The sequence below is a fragment of the Myodes glareolus genome, chromosome 13, assembly GCF_982192425.1.
Source record: "Myodes glareolus chromosome 13, mMyoGla1.1, whole genome shotgun sequence".
Lineage (NCBI taxonomy): Eukaryota > Metazoa > Chordata > Mammalia > Rodentia > Cricetidae > Myodes > Myodes glareolus.
Window position 1 is genome coordinate 16,222,113 of NC_142038.1, and position 17,634 is coordinate 16,239,746.

At 37.0% G+C, this 17,634-nt stretch overlaps 1 protein-coding gene across 1 annotated transcript in view; it reads left to right on the plus strand.

Annotated features, from left to right (window-relative positions):
* Positions 1-17,634, plus strand: part of Dcc (DCC netrin 1 receptor) — a 1,076,497-nt gene that overhangs the window by 223,280 nt on the left and 835,583 nt on the right.

A 17,634-nucleotide genomic window follows, 5' to 3' on the forward strand; every position in this document is an offset into this window, starting at 1 on the left:
GTCCCTCCCAAGCCCTCCTTGACCTTGGTCTTTCTAGAATAGTTACGGCTTCATTTATAATCTCTATTACCTGGTTTGATGCTCTAATCTGTTTTAAGTTAGGCTGTCATCATTCATCAGCTTTCAGAAATTCATTACTTGATGCCTTAGAATTGTGTTCCTTGTGTGTTGTTTAGCTATGAAAATTCAGTGTGGTATGTGACAGGGAAATTGTTGGTTGTGATAAAAAATATTTTCTTATTTTCATAGATATATTCATTTAAGCATTTCAATTAAAATTGTCTAACTTGACAAATAATTCAGATCTTATTTCACTTTATGTATTTCTGTGTTGCCTTTTTATATAATCATATATCTATATGAAGATAAACATCTGGATATTTGGAAACATATGGAAGAAAGAACATTTTACTTTTTATCCAGATGTTTGGTGTTATTTAAATTCGTGACATAAATAAAAGGAATATGCTGAGGCAGCTTTGCTTTTAAGCTTTTATTAATGTCCTGATAGTTCATAAAAATTATAATTAAAAATTTACAAACTTTACCAGGAATTTAAATTCAAGGATATATTAAAGTTATGAATGCCTACACATGCTTTAAAATAAATTATCTGTATTTTTGAAAAAAAAAACAGAAAACTAAAGTCATCTGATTACTTACATAAAGAATCACATCGATTTTTTTCCAGAATCTGGCTGCTTCTTATTCATATGTTACACGTACTTTGAATGTTTTAATTGTGCCTGGTAAAGCTATACTCAATTACTGATTAAACAGAATTGTATTTTTGATCCATTGTGAGCCTCCTAACACAAACTTTGCTCACTCTCACCACAGAGATTTTGGTTGAAAGCAATTTAATCTCAGATCTCTGATGAATTTCTAGGTGATGTTTATCCACTACATACTGAGTTCCACATTCGAGAGAAAATGTGTGAGACCAGGGCTGTCCCGTGCTACCGTCTCGCCAGCAAGAACCACGCGGTACACATAGGATACTTCTGCAGTAAAGCTTTAATGCCCCTTGGGAGAGCGGGCATCAGCCAACATGGCGGAGACCCAGATAAGATGGAACCCATCCCTTATATAGGAAACAGACCCTGCTTTGGACGTGTCACTCTTGGATTGGTCAATTGTCCATAATCCCAGGTGAATGCCTCGGGAGTAGTGGAAAAATACCAACACGTGTGAGCTTTCTAGCTCACCTGGCGGTGCAGCGCCATCTATGGTGGAGAGTGTGGTTGCGGCCTTCTACACAGGGCTTCATGCTTGAAAAGTGCTCTATGTTAGTCAATATGTATTCCACTTTCTTGAAAACACTTAGTCCATTTCTCTCCATCTTTAGACGTCCCAGTCAAGGCAGAGGTATTTTTACCACTATATTTCTTATTTTACTAGGCTACAGCTGATTCTACTTTCATCATTTTGCAATTATTAATTAGAAATGATTTATTACAGGCTTGAGATCCTTGCCCATGATTTAAAATGCTGTGTGAAAGGCTACTTGATATCAAAGTAGCATTCTCAAGGGACTGATTACCAGCTCAGGCAATAATCTTGTGCACAACGAGGCATGGGGTCATGTGGCATTAGGGGCAGACAAAGGAAACAGAGTGGCAGATCAGATACTCGGGTAAGATTTTATTTTGTCCTTAAAGGGGTCAGAGTGTAATGTGTCTTAAATATAAATGCTTAATAATTAGTAACTTGACACTTTTTCCTAAGTGACCCCATGTTAAATCAACAGATGTGACTTATATGAAAAGTATGATTCATTACCAAAGAGAAAGCCAACATTACTGTCAATTACTATTAGGAGTAGCAATGTAAAGAGTCTTGATTCCTGACTTTAGAAACAAAGATATTAGAACTCTTATGTCAAATTGTTGTTTTTCTCTTGGGCCTTGTTGCCTTTTGTTCAAAGAAGAGCACAAATAGAAATGACCCTGTCAAGTGTTGATGCAATGTCCTGTAACCACACAATCATCCTGTGGACGTATCATTTCCATTTTAGCTCGCAGGGAACAAAGTGACACTATCACCATTCAGTTTTGCATCTCCAGATGCTGGTACTCCATAGTCTAATTCGGCTTTGGCATAATTAAGGAAAGTGAAGAAATGCTTATTTTCAAGCATACAAAAATAGTTCAAGGGTTGTCTCTGAATAAAACTATTAAATTTTGATTTTTCTCTTGAAACAAAAGTAAGAAGTTTGACTTCTGAAGTTAACAACTTCTTTCTGAATGTTCCAGCTTTGGAGAGAAACACAGCAGCAACCTTCTGATACCTGTGACCTGTGACCTTTGACCTATGTGATACCTGTGACCCACTCAAATATCAGTTCATAAAGTCAAAACTCACCTTCCCTTATGAATGTAGAAGTATCAATGTTCATAAAATTCTAAGTAATAGGAGAGCATTTTCATGATGCCCGAGGACAAGAAGTTAAAACATGAATGAAATCAAGTATTGCTTTTCTATCCTATGCCTCATCTGGTAACCATAACTACACACAAAGACATATCACTAATTAAATTTCCAATTTATAGTAAGCGTTTTCACTTTAATTACAGCTATTGTCCCAGCCAGTTCACTGAGTCTTCAGTCACTTCTCCTTAGTTTAGGCATCAGAATAATAATGAAATACTCAGTTGCTCAAAATGTCCAAATCAGTTAGCCAAAAAAATAATATATTTCCTTTCTTAAGTTCAGATAAAACAAATGGCAAATTGCTGAGTGCTTGCTCAAGTATTTCCATGGAATTTTAAGGAGAGGTGTGTCTAAATATTAGAGTATTCTCCACGGGTGGTCAAATCCACTCAGAATAGTAAGAGGCAAGACTGGAAAGGTGACCTTTTGGCACAAAGTTTTGGAATCTTCCAGGAACATTGAGTTTAATGTCAGTGAATCCCTGGTGAATATGCCTTCAATATCATCAGTGTGCCATTTGAGTTGGATAGAATTAAAATACCAATCTGTCTGTAAGTGACTTCTCTTTGTTGCTTAAGGATATTGAGTTAAACTTTTCTTTATATGTGTCCTCAACCCTATTTTAAAATGCATTGCAAGAGCTGAGCAGTGGTGGCGCACACCTTTAATCCCAGCACTCAGGAGGCAGAGACATGTGGAACTTTGCAAATTCAAGGCCAGCCTGGTCTACAAGAGCTAGTTCCAGTCCCCAAAGCTACAGAGAAACCCTGTCTCGAAAAACAACAAGAAAAAAAATGCATTGCTAGAAACCTTGCATCATTGCCTCCTTTTATCAATTATATAATTTCTTATATCCCATAAAATTAATGCAATTAAAATCTATTGTCCATCATTTTGCCAAACTGCATAGTGTCACTCAGCACGGTAAGACTCCTCCTCTTCTAGCCTGATGTAGTTGAATTTTATGATCCTTTAACCATCTTACAGAATTACATGTACAATAGTTTGAAAACTGACAAAACTCTGTCATAAAATACACTCTGTTCCATTTAGGAATGGTAAGAATTAATACCACAGTGACATCTGTTTTTTTTTTATGACGTGTAAAATAAGGAAAGACAAAATGGGTGAAATTTCACACAGCCTCAGACTTTGAGTTGAGGGAGAGCAAGATGCATCAATGAAAGAAATTAAATCTGTGATCCTCTGGAAGAGCAGAGTAACAATATTTACGTAGAATTATGGTTCATGAGCTACCAAGATTGGGGCAGCACATAGCTTGAACATTCTTGTTAATTATACCATTTGCTATGGAAAAGAATGGAGTTTTAAATTGCTATACCCATGTAGTAGCCCAGAAGGGAGGACAAGGTCTCTGCCTGTGCTGAATCCTGGAGCTCCCTTTCACTGCAGAATGAATTAAACGGTATCATTAACTTTTATTCAATACTTTGGACAGTGAAACTCAAGTACGGATTGTTATTTAAATTAAATTGGACCCTACAAAATTGTGACATTCATCTGTGTTTTAACTTAAAATTATACTTTTTTAAAGTTCAGTGTAATATTACTTGAAAAGCCAGTGGGAGTTTAATTATCTTTCAAAAAGAAGTATATACTGAAATATTGAAAATACCTTAAAAACTCAGTTAATATAATCTTGAGATATTTGTTAAATGAATTAACATCATTTTATCGATCAATAAAAAAATTTTCCCAGGTAATAGCTTTTTAAGGTTATTATAGGTGCTTCCTTCTGTGAGACAAGCTAAACAGGCAAGATAGCAGAGAGGGACTGTTAGAAAAAGAACGTTGGAGTCACATTCCCAGGTCACATATCCTGGCTCTAGTTTGGATCAGCTCTCTCAAATCAGGTTTAGACGCTACCTCATTTATCTGGTTTCAGACTGTCCGTGTTCATAATAAAGCTGAGGGAGCATATAGGGTTATGGTGGAACCAAAGCGGTTCTGCACCATGATTAAGTGGCAATCATATCACCTTCCCATGTGGTGAAATATCACAGGATTTCAGGTGCAGTCATATGCATAGGCACGTGTGCATTCACATTCACACACAGAGGACATGTGAAACACTGGCCATGTCTGAGTAAGGTCTGTAGTTGAGGATACTGTGAATGTATCAGTTTCATGACCTTGATAGTGATTTATTGTGATAATGAGGGCTATGGAAGCTTTAGGGGTAGACAGCGGGTGATGGGGAGGCAGGACTGAACTACTGTTTTAGGTAGTACTTACCAGTTTGTATTCCTATATACATGGGTTAAATATAAACTTAATGATACTACAGTCCCACTCATAGATATTTTTCTCTAAGAAAATGACATATAAATTTTTCAAAAGGTGTATAAATGTGACCACAGTCAGACTTATCATAATCATCTCAAGCTAGAAACAAACAATATCCAACCTCAAGCAAATGGGTGCACACTGTTTCTCATCCAAAAGATTCCTTAGCAATGCATGAACAAACTTCTGGTATAAACAGAAAATATTCCATAGAAGAAAAACATACAAGGGAACTAAATGTAGCTCTTCAAGGTCATTCTCATAACTAAAGAAGCTGGCATAGATGATAGTTTATAAAGCAAAAAGTGCAATGTGGGCTTCAGTGGTGCCCACTATTACGGTGTCTTCCCAAAGTAACTGAGTTCTAGCTCTCAGTGAACTGTAGATTATGGTTTTTTTTTGGTTTTATGAACTGACACGTATATTGTATGTCTCCTGAATTTATTACGTCAGCATGCCTATGAGTAACTCACACACGTACTTTCCAATATGCTCATATGCACTAGGAATAGGCACTTGAATTCAGTCTTGGAGGAAAGGTGTGTTCTCTGTATGTGGGGTGATCAGTTCTAGGTTAGTAGCATTTTAAAGACTTTAGTTTTTTCAAATACATATTTAAATTTTCTATCTTATTAAGATGCAATTAAATTACAGTTATTGTATGATTTACTTTAGAATTGTTTGTGTGTGTATGTCTGTATGTGAAGGAAGATGCAGGTGGGGCTAACAGGCACCATATTGCTAACCCTGCAAAGTCAGCTCTTATGATAGAGCTGTTATATTTTGAGAACATGCCTTGAATCATTTATAAGTCTATGTAATAACAAGTTATATCATAACAGGATTTACTGGACTTTTATTGCCAGCTACACAGCCGGCCAGCACTTATCCATCAACCTGTCTCGTGCATGAAGTGCTAGGATAATAAAAGAAGGCTTTGCATTATCTGAGTCTGTAGCCTGCAGTAAAACTTGCCTTGGTCCAAATCCTGACACTGTCACTGGCCAGGCATGTATGAATTCTTCACCCTTTCTGATCCTCTATGTCTTAACCTGTATGAAATGAACATAGTCTTATTTGTTAACCTTACAGGGTTACAGTGTAGGAAGACTGACTTTTATCAAGAGTTGAATAAATGTTTGTTACCACCATTATTGCTATCTGTCCTCTAGTCATTTGGGGTAATAAATGACATTAAGACGGAAAGAAGAATCGCAAAGTGACACAGTGTCATTCTCCTTCACTGCAGCACTTGAAAGCCTTAGCAGAACATTAGACACCTCCCAAATACTCATGTTAACTTTAAGTTTCCCATGCATAGGCAGGCAAGGCATCAAACAGCTAAAGATTTTTGACTAATAGATCATAGAGGCATCAAGCAGCTAAAGATTTTTGACTGGCAGATGGTAGAAGGAAATTGACACTCATGTTCTAACTTGGTGCTGAAAAGGAGAATAATCTAGGTAACAATGTAATTAAGGGGAGCCCAAAGCAAAGGAGTAGGGTGATGATACAAAGGTCTCATGAAGATGGCATTAACTGTGTACATTAGTTCTTTTGAAAATATGAATGGCTTCTGGCAAATGATTCATGGTTTTGATAGCACCGCTGCTATTAACACGATGAGTTTTAAGTACTGAAAACTCACACAGTCCTGCTAGCAGATTCATCCAAGCAGTCAACACTGCTGGTCTCGGGATACAAAGGGCAGAACTAAAAACTTGAGCTAATTTCTTCTTCCTAACATTTCTATGACGTTTTAATTAGCAAAATTTGGACTTTGGTTCTTTGATACATGCATTTCATTCATTCTCTTTACTCTCCTGATCATGTCGTCTATTTCCCTCCCTGTCAGCACACCTTCCAAACAAATCTCCCTTATATATTCATGACTTTCTGCTGTTTTATGTCCTCAGAGTTGAACTAGGGCATTTGTTTGTCTATGGGCTTAGAAATATCCATTAGTGTGTGGTGGGCTCGACAGTGAAACCCAGACTTCATCTCCTGCTCTCCCCATATCTGTGACTTGTTAGCAGTTCAACAAAAAGTGGTAGAACCCTGTCAGTTCCTTCTCTATCAATGGCTATCTGTTGCACGAGCCAGTTCATGATGGCATGTCTACCTTGTCCTTAGAAAATAGCATTTTACAGCCCTACCCCTTATCGGCTTGTTCTCACAGTCCTTCTACCTGCTCTTCAAGTGTGTTCCCTAAACCTTAAGGAGATGAGATAAATGACTTGTTTAGGGTTGGGTCCTCAACTATGCTTTATTAGTAGCATTATGTGAAGCCATGGGTTTCAGCACAGAGATTTCTATGATTAATGCTGAAGGTAATCTTTGTCTGGTTAGCATAGATATGGATCCATAGAGGAGATTAACAGAACTAGTGCTATAGAGATAGAAAACGTATGTGTATATATGTACATACATATATAGAGAGAAATAGGTATAGTATAGATATTGATATTTAGAAAGTCTTTTATCAGTTTAACTAAGAAAAAGAAATAGATCCCCTTTGTAGGATCTAGAACTTCCTTAGTCATAAGGTCATATAGAAACTCAGAAGTTTTTATAAAAATTTTTGATGGAGGTGTGTCATCAGAGGTAACTCAGAACTCGGGAGTTTGCTTAGTGATCCATTACTTCTTGGACTGGTATTATCTTGCTTTTGAGGAATCTGCCTATTAAAACTCTTTATATTTTCTAGTGTATTACCAGGTATCAGGTTTCCATATTTCCACAACCCCTTTCATGTTGAATACCCACCACATTGCTTCATGTGGATCTTGACAGCAGAATTTCACAGTTTTTTTCTTCTGAGACAAGGTCATGCTAGGCAACATGAAATGTCTGGAAATCACTCACAGCAAACTTGCTGCCTCATTTCTTCCAAGTGCTTGGGTTACAGCTATATGCTACCAGATCACCTGAATATAATGATTTTTAAGAATACATTTTTAAAACTATAGCTTACTGGATTATTAAATTTTTTTGTTTTTTTTTGAGACAGGGTTTCACTATAATTTTAGAGTCTTTCCTGGAACTAGATCTTGTAGACCAGGCTGGTGTCAACTCACAGAGATCCACCTGTCTCTGCCTCAGGAGTGCTGGGATTAAAGGCGTGCGACACCACCGCCCAGCTTCTGGATTTTTTTTTTTCTGTGTAACATTTCTTCACTGTCTCATTCTGTACTATGAAGTTTTATAAGATAAACTCAGGAGACTCTATGCCATATTTTTTATTAAATTTGTACTAGAGAATACATTTTTATTTCAGTTGCTGTGTAATGCAAGACAATTTGAGCTTGCTTTGGTGGTATATTTGGGGCCAGAAGTTAAGAAAAGATTAATAATAAAACAACTTATTTTGTATCTCTTTCTTTTGAAATTCTGATGACTTTATTCTAGGCTAAGGCATCATCATTGTTTTTAAGATTGTTATTAGTTTTATCTCACGTGTGTACAGTATCAGCTTCATTTGAAGATCCTGAGTAACATAATTCAGAGCTCTGCCAAGAACATGATGTAGCTTCTTCAGCTCCAGTTTGTGTTTTGTTAGTTGAGTATATTCGGAAAGAAGTATCTGTGAAGGAGAGAAGAGGAGGCACATTTGGTCCTATGGGAGGGTAGTTGCTGTCAGCAAGGGAATCTCAGAGACAAAGGTATCCATAGCTTGATTCTCCCATTGCTGCTAGCCACCTGACTTTACAAGCCTCCCTGCTTGCCTTCTCATTTCACGGTATTCCTTCTAGACCTCTTTAAGGAAATCCGTCGAGACCCTCTGAACCTTCCCTCAAGCTCACTGATGAAAACAGTCTGCAGCTGCTCACTGGCATTCCATTGCAATGCTGCAGTATCTGTTGAGTTGGGAATGGCTTTCCAATATGTGAGTTTTAGAACTCAACGGATGCTTTATTCTTACCACCCTCAAATCCCCTAATCATTTTCTAATCTTTGTGATGAGAGACACAAAACACATTGAAGGCTTCAAGCCTAAGACACAATTCCATAATGACCATCCATGGTTCTGATACAAGCCTTTGGTCCTTCAAATATAAATGATCCCAATTTCACCTACATGGTTCACAATGCAAAATGTAAGGCAATTCCCTTTTGTGAAATTTGGGGGGCAAATTATTTATCAAGAAGCACATACAGAGTTTCCTGGGTGATAAGTCTAGAGGGAATATAAAAACTTACTTAGCTCTTATACATTGCATAAATTATAGCATGAGTAAGGACAATAATACAAAGAATTTAAGGAGGCTTTGATATTTTTAGCACCACAACATGATAATTTTGAACATTGGAAGGCAGGGTGTGTCTGTTCTGTGTAAAACAATCTATAGGCACAATTTGGACTTTATAAATCATCCAAATCTAAATAGGCAAAGAAAGTTTTCTAGCAACAAACAGAGACATTTGAGCATAGCAGAAATGGGCAGTTGTTTATGACCATTTCCCATATCAACATAAACCAAGGGAACTTGTGTCCTACAGAATCAGAGAGGTAAGAAAAGACAAAGAAACGCTACTCATAAGTTTTCCCTCTCCCTGCCTCATTTTTTAACCTCTCTGCTTTTCTATCTGCTTCAGTGAGATTTCAAGAGAGCTCTGACCTGTCTTTACCTGATTTCTGAGCTGATGACAGCCAAAGCATGTTCCCTGACAGAAGTCTGCTTCCCGGCGATGTAGAGACAGGCTCTAGAGGAATCTGTGTCACAGCTTCCAAAGCTGCCTGTAGTTGAGCGACCTGCAGGCAAAGGCTTCAAATCTGCTAGCGTTTGTGGACTTGGTTTTGAAGGCATGATAAGTCATGGGCCCCCTGCTCATGGGTGCTGCCACCTTGCTACCTCTGAATGTCAGTATGGACACAGGACCACTGTGTGCATTTTAAAAGGTCAAGGGAAGAACAAGCTGTCTTCTTGGAAGTGATATGGGGCGGGAGTGGGGGTCCTTACATTAGAAATAATTGAATGTGGAGAATAATCCTTAGTCCCCGAGGGCACATTTTAATAATGCAAGTGGCTGATTCACTTAATGTCTGCCTGACTCAAACTGTGCATTCCCTGGCTTTTCATTAATAATGAATCCACAGGTAAACAAAAGCTTCACATTAAATGCCTCTTAAAAGTGTTTAGTGTCTGCTGCCAGAAAACCTATTAAGCACTGCTGTCTAGAAAAGGCTGAACTGAAAAGAAGTTGTGGGTTCTTCGGTGGAAGCACTATTTCTCTGCTGCTGGGAAAGGAATCATTCACATGGACCCATACTTGGCACGCTCAGAAGCATTTACACAGTGTCTTCGTGTTTTAGCTATAACATTTTAAAGGAAGCATGATTTTAAAAAGCATATTAATAACAACACAATTCATCATTAATGGAAAATTAAAATGCTAAATGAGTTAAAGAAATTGGTGGCAGGTAGGGAAGATGTCTTTTATCTTTGGCCCCAGTCTCTAAGTTACCTGAACTAAGTAATCCCTGAAATTACTATTTTTTTCTTAAGTATTATGAACAATGGCAATATATTTAAAAAGATTGTTTTAAATCACAATTATTTAATATACATTTTAATTGTATTTGCACCACTAAAACTAATATCAAGCTTCATTGAACAAATGTTGTAAACATATTCTAAAGTTGAAAGCTAAAATTTAAATTTTCTCAGAATTTCATTCCCTTTGTTTTCATTTTATTTTTACTCTTGTTTCCAAAGTTGAATTAAGCTCTTAAGGGATCACCTTGTGTAAGTTTCTGTTTAATTGTTTGACTTGGCACAGTGACTCTTGTAACATGAGGGCCAGTTTGTTGGGGTTTCTGTCCTACCCGGTACCCCATAGCAGGCAAGTACCAAAGAAATAACAGAGTCTACATTAGGTTATAAACTGATTGGCCCACTAGCTCAGTCTTCTTATTAACTAATTCTTACATCTTACAGTAACCCATAATTCTTGTCTATGTTAGCCATGTGGCTTGGTACCTTTTTCAGTTGTCAGCTCACATGTTCCTGCTTCGGTGGTCTGTGCAGGAGTGGAGGAATGCACTTCCTCCTTCTTAACCTTCTCTTGTTCTCATCGCCCCTCCTCTACTTCCTGTCTGGTTGACCCGCCTATACTTCCTGCCTGGCCAATCAGCGTTTTATTAAAATACATGATTGACAGAATACAGACAATTCTCCTGCACCAGCCTCTTGTGCATATAAAAGGAGGGAATTTTCTAATTTGGAAAAGGGCATTGAGATTTTCTTTTTTATCTCTTTCCATTTCTAACTGGATAAAGGACTAAGTAATAAAATTGAACAATTTGTTACAGACTGAGTGATTACCATGCATTTGTAGATTCGTTTTCCAGACTCAGAATCCCAGACCTTCCCTTCCAGAACATGTCAGTTCAGGAGGAATTCCTTCACTCTCAGTCCTGATAATCTCATATACCAAGCAACAACTTGTCTGTAAGTCTATATACAAACCAAGGCAAATGGTGCTCTTTAGCACACTGTGCGTTCTCTGACAATTCCCTTTCTTCTCCTCATTTCTAAGCTGTTTGTCTTTCCGTGGCATGAAAAGAATTCCTCTGCAGCCAAGGATGCACCTTCACGGTCAGCTCTACCTCACTTATTCCGCGTTCTCCATATTGTTTCAGTCCTTCACTGAATATTTCAGTGTCTAATGTGATTTATAAGTTCTTTCACTGAAATGGTAAAAACTTTGAAAAGTTTATGAGACCCAAGCATGCTAGTTTGTTGTCCTGTGGGAAGACCTGGTACTTCTCCTTGTTTTAACTGCTGACTATTTTGATGATTTTTAAGAATAAGGATGTGAGTGTAGAAGTTTGCAACTGTGAGAGTGTGAATGAAATAAAAGTACACAATTCAGCATAGGGAGGAAAAAAGCAAAATTTGATATGAGAGAATTCATAACAGCTGTGAGAATCCTTAGGTACTCTCGATATTAGCAATATTTCTCTCCGGCAACACATTTTTTTTCTTAAGGCCACTGAAGCATAATATTATAACCTTTTTCATAAAGCTGTTAGGTAGAGCTATAGAGTGGTTCTTTAGAACCAAATGTAGAGGAGTGCAGGATTTGGGAAGTGAATTATAAAAATGGACTGATTTAAGTGTAAGGGAAAAAATTGCACTAAAATAAATTCAATCTGCCGAGTCAGTGCAATCATAGGTTTAATGTAGTTTGAAAATATAAAACCTTTATAGTTTTAAGTCATGAACAGAAATGAAGGAATGAATCCTTCTAAATAACTCTTTCACTTTGGCCGGCAGTGGAGTAGGTTTAGGCTTTGAAGCTACTTTTTTCGATTAAGTTTTGTGCAGTTCTGTTGTTGTTGTTTCTCCCTGAATACATTAGAAAGTAACAAAGAAAACAAGATGACTGAAGAGGTAACATCATACAACATTTTCATATTTGAAAAGAAAAGTATTTTAAAATAACATGCATTTATTTAGTGTGTGTATAAGTGTGTGTGTGTATGTGTGTGTTTGTGTGTGCATTTAGAAATGTCTACATCAGGTGAAGAAGCATGTTGTCACATCTGATGAGCTAAGATTGATCCTGTGGCTACACATGACAGGAAGAGAGAATGAATTCAAACAAGTTGTCCTTGAACCTCTACATGGACAGACTCACACACACATACACACACAGACACACACATACAAACCCACCCACACACACACCTGTAAATGTGTTATTTAGAAAGGCGTACATACTCAAATGCTATAAGAACTGTGCTAGATTCCATATCTGTGAACTTGAGAAACTCTCTTAACCTCTCCATGGTTTATATGAACAATGTTCTCTTTACTTGTTCAGAGTTTTATCTTCTCTCGCTGAACTACTATAAGGATTAAGAGACAAAGTTAATCGGGATACCTATAATTAAGTATCTCATTGTCTGTGACTTTATTTGTTATGGACCTTTGCTGTCTGTAAAGTGGATATGTAGCTGAAATCTATTGAGTCTCTCTGTTCAAGGACCAGTTCTACTATGCTCCACCACCACAAGTAGCTTCCTTCCATATATATGACATAAAGGTACTCCAAGTTACTCCACAGTTTTGATTCTTTGAATAAGAAAATTACTAACATTACTCTCTGTTTCCAAGCAATTGGCCAATACAAGTCATGGAGAACCCGCTAGCAACTAAAGATGCAGCCCACTGCAGGAAAAAAGGGTCAGTGGTACAGAAAGTAAACAATCTCCTTCAGCACATCCATGTGGTCAAGTGGGCTATTTTTGTGTACTATCTGCAAAGAATTTTTCTTACTCTTTTGTAAGACAATTCATAGAACTTCATTCTTTTCCTGTATCTGCAAATATTAAGTCTGAATCCCTGCTAGACTTTGACTGTTAAAGTTCATTTTTGGTCTCGTTTCCTTTTATGAGTGCATCATATGGGGCTAGAGAGATGACTCAGAGGTTAAGAGCACTGGCAGTTCCTCTAGAGGTCCTGAGTTCAATGCCCAGCAACCACATGATGACTCACAACCATCAATAATGATATCTGGTGCCCTCTTCTGGTGTGCAGGCATGCATGTAGTCAGAACACTGTATGCAAAATTTTAAAAAGATATAAATGCATCATACTGCTACTGCAATTTTAGAAAAACAATGGTAATAAGTGCCTAAAGAACAGTCCGGAGATTGAGGGCTACCGTTGTAATCCATCCATGCTATCTCTGTTGACCACCACTACTGCTCTGTGAAATACACACTTGTCCTTGGTTACTTGTCGAAGGTGTTTGTAGAGTGGCAAGAATAAATTTGCGCATTGCTGGACTACCTAGTTCAGAGGGTCCTTTGCCTCTCATGAGGCGTATCCCTGAAGAAGTTTGGTAAGGTAGACAAGATAGAAATTGTGGCTAGCAAAAATGACAACTTACTAACATGGGCATTATATGTTTTGCATTCATATGAGTCAGTTCAACAAGGGATCTGCTCAGACTTGCTTATCATGAATGTGGATTTTCATAATGTTCATTGTTTATGAGTTTATAATCTGGTTTTTAATAACTCATCAAGATTTCCACGGCTTGAGTTTCAAGCACATTAATCAGTAGATATCAAGGTAAATAAATTTTATGGAAAAAGAAAAGGTGCTGGCAAAAGCCAGTTTTTACTTAGTGGGAGTTCTGGCTAGGAGTTTCTCTAGCGCTGCTAAGGTCAAATGGAACTGGGCAGGCTTTTCATTCTCATTTCGAGCTCTAGTGTGGTTGAGAATACTCATGGAGATAGGAGGGACACAGTCCAGCAATATCAAGGATGGGATGAGCAGCACTCTCTGCTACTTAGTGTGTAGTCCCACAGAATTGCTACTGCTGCATCCCTCATGAATAAGATAACACAATAGTGTCTGTGTTTGCAAGCATGCTTTATGTATCCTTTCTTGTGCTTTCCCCCAGCATTATATTATGAGCCCTGTGAACATTTTGTGTGTAATTGTATTTTATCTCTCTAGTTGAATAGTATTTTATTTAAGGGTATATGAATATATAAACATATATATGTGTGTATATATATCACAATTTACCAGCACACTTGAATTTTGGTGTTTCCAATCCATAGAGATGAAAATAGGGTCACTGAAAACATTTGATGACATGAATCAAAACAGTATTATGCTAGAGCATCTTCAGGTTATATACTCAGGAGTATGTATGCAACCTATAGACGCCTTCAAGTTTTCTTATTTGTAGTTCTACAACCAAAGAATGGCAGTTTCTTTGCCAAACATCCTTGCAATCACCTGCATTGTCAGGCATTTTCATCTTTGTCAATCTGGAGGATGGGTAATGATATCTCAAGGTAATTTTTAATTTGCATTTTACAAATCACTAATGAGCTTGGGTGCCTTTTCATATGCTTATCAGCACGAGCTTTCAGGTTTTAGACTGCATTCTCAAGTGTTATAGCCATCTTTCCATTGGCTGAACAGCATTATGCTTTTATTTTAATTAAATAAAATACCACTTTAGAGTTTCTCTGCTAATGCTTGCAAAAAGGCAGCTCAATCAGAACCCCAAAGATGAGTTTTCAAGTTGGTGGTTCAGTAGTTATTTTTAACCATCATATAATTGAAAACCTTTATTCCCTTTCTATTTCTTTCTTCTTTACCAGATAAAGTCTTTGACAGTTCCTTTTCTCATCATCTTTTGCAATTCCCTTTAAACAAAGTAAGCAGAGGCTTGTAATTCAGAGCTTAAAAATTCCCCAAAGTAGGAAGTCTGCAAGTAGGTCCTCTTCGACCTTTAACCTTCGAGCAATGCCTTAGAAGCAGACTACTTCTTGCCTGAGATATTATAGTTTGAGGTTCTGATATTGCATAGCTAGATTTAAGAAAAGGGACTCTTCGGGTAATGCCAGCGTTAATATGAAGACCAAGTGATAGGACAGCGAATGATTGAAAATGAGCGATATGATGACAGGTAGGAAGAGAGGTGATTTCGCCTACCAATGCTAAAAATGGCTTTGAAATGATTTATATGCCATCAACTCATTATGCCCCTGACGATCACCAAGGATCACCAAGGCAACAAGGAAGATTATTCACACATATGCTCAGGCTTTATCTCCATAGTCTAACACAATTTTGATATACCTTCTAATGTGGTATGCATACACAGATGGCAGGTTGTCGATGGGATATAATGGTAGTTAAGCTATTAGGCCATTGCTCTCCACACATGTGCAGATTCAATTTACCCAGCTCTATACCTATTATAGAAGTAATAATGACTACACTGTTTATGCTTGATGAACACCGCTATGGCAGAAACATGGCAAACCTTGTTTCCTTGGGTTCACCAAATTCTGTCAGATACTCCACCTCAACCTTATCAGAACCTATCCTTGAGCTTAATTGTTGGTCTTGTTTTAACCACATAGATTAAATATGTTCAATGGGATCAGAAATATCTCAGGATTAATGGTAATTTTTATGTATATTAGGTCCTTTATCTCCTGATAATTATTTTTTTAGTGTTGTTATCTATGCATGATTGCAAACTCATGTCCTCTAAAACATTTAGTATCCATGGTGACTACCATTATTTTTTATTTTGTTTTTATTGTCCTTTGTTCTTCTATTTTCCTTTAAATTGAATCGCTATGATACTATATTTAGAGAAAGTGTGCTGTAAAAGTAAATTACTTTAAAAACATATTGCAAAACAAAATTACAAGAAAGATTAGATAATTGAGCAGCTGAACTGTTAGTGATTGAAGCAAATACTTATACATTTCAAATTATCTTATAATGGACAACAGAGTAAATACATATATTTAACACTAGCTCTTCATTTTAATCTTTGCTTATATACTTTAAAAAGAAATAGATGGATTTGGGGGAGGATGAAAGTAGTTATAATCTTATTGTTTTAAGCTGAAATAAAATGTTTTCTTTGACTACTATTTCAGGTTGATTCCCCATTATTTTGCCAATATAGTGTTTGGATAGTTATCTTTTAAAGCTAAAAATATACAAAATATTATAAAGAGGTTTCTTAGGGGCATGGGGACTCAAAGAGTGTCATGACTGGAATGATCTTATAAATTATCTTCTAATTATTAACTAAGTATAATTTGTTCTAAATATCATAGCATAGTAAGTCACACAGACAGGCATATCAGATAATTTTTTACTTTCTTCTTCTGGAAATTATAAAAACAGTGTTGTGCCCTTATTTTGCTCTTATAATACATTCCACACATTGAGAAAGTTCAATGTGTAAAGGTTGAGACATTTCACTGCCTGAGCAGTCACCCACAGTTCTTCTGTAACTTTGGGGTACCCATCTTCAGCCTACAGGCCCATACTATCTGTCAGACTTTTTCATGAAGCAGGAAATTTGAAAGACTGTTCCACCTCTATTGGCAGTTTGTCAGTCACTTTCTTTTGTGTCCTGCAAAATGTCTTGTAGACTCTTTCTTGAAGCAGTAACTTTGAAGGACAGTCTCACCTTCTTTTGGCAAGTTCAGTAGTCACTTTTCTGTGGGTCCTGGATGTCCAGTTTATACAGCTTACTGTCAAGCAGTCCAAGCAAGGCTAGCAAACATTATAAGATGCCTCTTTGATGCCCATCATCCTCTTGAAGTAGATCATAAATGTGCTAAATAATGATACCCAAATTATGGTACTGCAGAGAAGTGAAGATAATTTAGGAAAGATCTTTACAACTTGCAAAACTATTTGCAATATAGGATGGTTATAATTTTTACTCCCACAACATTGAAGTTGTATACATAGTTGACACTTAGTAAATATTTATAGACTGGGTTCTATTGAGGAATGATAGTATATATTAAAAATGTAGTAAGAATTCATTGCTGCATCTGAGGCATGCTACATCTTACCTGCCAAACTTTCTACCCTTTGCCTTTTGCATTTCAGTCTCCACCTTTCCTGATCTATTTATGTCCCTCTCTTCTTCCTGGATCACTTCAGCACAGCCCATGAACATGTCAGAGGTACACCACTGTTAAGAGCCCAGTGAACCTGAATTACAGTTTGCAAATTATTCCTGAACAGTAATGAAATACTCAGAATATCTTTGGAAGTTATACTAAAAAAGCTTCTGACCTATCAGGTAGATTCCTTTGCTCAGAGAATGAACTTCTGTTGCCAGAAAGTACTTGCTAGTCTGAGGATGGGGAATTAACTGATGGTGGCCATTAATGCATTTAATATGCACCAGAGAACAATATACAAACCAAAGGACTTCATCCCATTATCTTCTGCCACATGCAATTTTTTATGATTCCTTTTATAGTCCATCAGGATAATGCAATGTAAATAATTTCCCAGAGAAGGCGACATCTAGAAAGCTCTATTAATTCATCATAAATACACACAAGCAGCGGGGCACATGGCACACTTA